Raw genomic sequence first — 3,988 nt, forward strand, 5'->3', positions numbered from 1 at the left:
GTGCTCAACGTGACCAGTAACTTTAATTAAAACGCCCAGATACAGTCCCTGAACACGGGGCCGTGTCCACTCAACACGGGGCCGTGTCCAGCTTCTGTTTCCGTCTTATTTTTGTTTTCTGGTCCCGAGACTCAGTTGTGGTCTGTTGAGTGATTCTTATGGATCAATACTCAAGAGGTTACAACTACACCTATGATGAGGATGATTATAGGGGTAATTATTGCACTAATTGTCGTAACACACGCTCGGTTCAATATAATACTTCATATCAACCATCCAATTCATACAACCATTATGAGGAGCCCAGGTACGAGCCATCAACTTCATACACATCCTATGAAGACCAAAGGTATGAACCTCCTCCCTCATACTCATATTTTGATAAACCAAGGTATGAGCCTTCATACTCATACTTTGAAGATTCAACATATGAGCCACCACCTTCATACTCTTATTATGAGGAACCATGGCGTGAACAACCCACCTCATATGAGTACTATGAAGAACAAAGTTTCGACCCTTATCCATCATATACTTACAATGAAGAACAATGGTGTGAACCATCTGCTTCATATGAGTACTATGAGGAGCCAAGGATCAAACAACCGGATTCAAGCTTTGAGGATCCAAATTCTTTCAATCTCACCGAAGTGACCAATAGGATATTAGAACACATTAAAACTATCGAACGTTGCATAAAAGAATCTCGCGCAAGGGAAGAGGAATCCCGCGCAAGAGAAGAGCTAAAAAATGATAATAACGTAGAGATAGTTGAAAGTGTAAAAATGGAAGAACAAGAAAGTGAAAAACCGACACATGAGTTAAACAACGAAAATGGTGAGTCCGATAATGTTAAAATTCAAGAAGAGTCTAATTTTGAAGAAATTAGCCTCTTGTCACCTACTTTCGAAAACCATTGTTTAATAACCCCTCATGCTAAGTTTTTAAAAGAGTTAAACACTAGTGCTAAAATCAAAGACTTAGTAAGTGTTAAGTTAACTAATGATCAAACCTCGCTAATAAAAGAAGACCCTTTTGAAATTAACATTACACCGGTTCCATGTTTCTTTCAAAATTCATTTATTAGTAATATCACCATCGATAAGGATCTTTGCGTTAACATAATGCCTAACTATATTTTTGAAAAATTAAGTGTTAGTGATTTTTCTCCACTTCAAATACCCATTTTTCTATCCAATCGGAAAGTAATAAAATCAATCGGTGTAGTTGAAGATGTTTTGGTTCAAACAAATCAAATGGTAATCCCAACCGACTTCGTCATCTTAGATGATGCCCCCTTAGTCTTGGGAAAACCTTTTGTACAAACTCATAGAGCTTTGAAAAACCGGAAATTCAACAATCTACCTCTTCAATTAGGGGCATTCAAAAGGAGCATAGATCTTGAGCGCTCAATGAAATATCCTTTTGGCAACAATGACCCCCTAATTGAAGATGAAGCTGAACCACCCGATACAACCAACGAAGAGGACCACTTTGTCGAGGAAGAGATAGCCATAGAACAAACTTTTAAGGTTCTTGATCTAGATGAGCCACAAAATAAGGTGTCTTCTAAAGACCCACCCATTGAGCTCAAAGAACTTCCTAAAGGTTTGGAATATGCTTTTCTAGGCAAAGAAGGTAGTTTACCCATAATTATTTCATCTAAATTAAGTAATATAGAAAAAGAGAAATTAGTTAACTTACTTAAAAAACACAAAAACACGATCGCTTGGAAGCTTGTAGATATTAAAGGAATAAGCCCTTCCATGTGCACGCACAAAATATTAATGAATGATGACTACAAGACGGTAATTCAACCACAACGAAGAGTGAACCCCAATGTTCAAGAAGTGGTTAAGAATGAAGTCATCAAACTACTCGACGCCGGACTAATCTACCCTATCTCCGATAGCCCGTGGGTAAGTCCCGTTCAAGTAGTCCCAAAGAAAGGAGGTATGACGGTAATAACTAACGAGAAAAATGAATTAATACCAACGAGAGCCGTCACAGGATGGAGAGTCTGTATAGATTATAGACGATTAAATGAAGCAACTAGGAAAGACCACTTTCCTTTGCCCTTCATTGATCAAATGTTAGAAAGATTATCCGGTCATAAATTTTATTGTTTCTTAGATGGTTTTTCAGGTTACTTTCAAATACCGATAGCGCCAGAAGACCAAGAGAAAACAACTTTTACATGTCCCTACGGAACTTTTGCATATCGACGCATGCCATTTGGTCTATGTAATGCGCCTGCAACATTCCAACGTTGTATGGTCGCCATTTTCCATGATATGATCGAAAAGACAATGGAAGTCTTCATGGATGACTTTTCCATCTTTGGAGACTCATATGACCAATGCCTCGATAATCTTGAACGAATGCTATCCCGATGTGAGGAAACTAACCTCGCCCTTAACTGGGAAAAATGCCATTTCATGGTAACAGAGGGAATAGTACTCGGTCACAAAATCTCAAGCGAAGGAATGGAAGTTGATCGAGCAAAAATAGAGACTATTTCTCGATTACCTCCTCCATCCTCCGTGCGAGCAATCAGAAGTTTCCTAGGACATGCCGGATTTTATAGAAGGTTTATCAAAGACTTTTCAAAAATTTCAAGGCCTCTAACAAAATTACTTGAAAAAGATGCACCCTTCATCTTTGACAAGGAATGCAATCAAGCATTTCTAACCCTCAAGGAAATGCTAGTCAATGCACCTATCATGATAGCGCCAGATTGGAAATTTCCTTTCGAAATCATGTGCGATGCAAGCGACTTTGCTGTTGGAGCAGTCCTGGGACAAAGAAAAGAAAAACATTTCCACCCAATTTATTATGCTAGTAAAACTCTTAATGATGCGCAAGAAAATTATACAACTACAGAAAAAGAATTACTAGCGGTGGTATTTGCTTTTGATAAATTTCGTTCTTATCTTGTTCTTTCTAAAACAATAGTCTATACAGACCATGCAGCCATCAGGTACCTTTTCAAGAAGCAAGACGCAAAACCCCGTTTGATAAGATGGATTCTACTCCTCCAAGAATTCGACATTGAAATCAAGGACAAAAGAGGAGCAGAAAACACTGCTGCAGATCATCTCTCACGCTTAGAAGACCCAGCTTTGGAGACAACCAGGGACGAGCAAATCAACGAGAAATTTCCCACGGAATCCTTGGAAATGATAGAGAGTAGACAAGAACCATGGTATGCCGACTACGCTAATTTCTTAGCTAGCGGTGTAGTCACCAAAGGATGGCCACACCATCAAAGAAAGAAATTCTTTGCTGATGTAAAGCATTACTTTTGGGAAGACCCCTATCTTTTCAAAATGTGTGCTGATCAGCTCATCCGAAGGTGTGTCTATGGTAATGAAGCACGAAGAATTCTCCATCATTGTCATGAAGGTCCATACGGAGGACATCATGGTGCCGCAAGTACCGCACGAAAGGTATTTGATTCAGGATTTTACTGGCCGACCATTTACAAAGATGCTCAAAACCTTGTAAAGACATGCGATGCATGCCAAAGATCAGGTAATATTTCTTCCAAAAACGAAATGCCTCAAAATGGCATTCTCGTCTGTGAAATCTTTGATGTGTGGGGACTCGATTTCATGGGACCCTTCCCACCTTCAAAGGGAAACAAATATATACTTGTGGCAGTAGATTACTTGTCTAAATGGGCAGAGGCCGAAGCTCTTCCAACAAACGATGGAAGAGTGGTGGTAAAATTTCCGAAAAAGCTGTTCTCTCGTTTCGGGACACCAAAGGCTTTGATAAGTGATAGAGGTACCCATTTTTGCAATCATCAACTCGAAAAAATATTAACAAGGTATGGGGTCTATCACCGGGTCTCAACGGCATATCATCCTCAAACAAATGGGCAAGCCGAAGTGACTAATCGAGGTTTAAAACGAATACTTGAAAAAACCGTAGGAATAAATAAAAAAGAATGGGCCGATAAATTAGACGACGCTTTATGGGCTTT

This window comes from Helianthus annuus, chromosome 9 (assembly GCF_002127325.2).
Source record: "Helianthus annuus cultivar XRQ/B chromosome 9, HanXRQr2.0-SUNRISE, whole genome shotgun sequence".
NCBI classification, from domain to species: domain Eukaryota; kingdom Viridiplantae; phylum Streptophyta; class Magnoliopsida; order Asterales; family Asteraceae; genus Helianthus; species Helianthus annuus.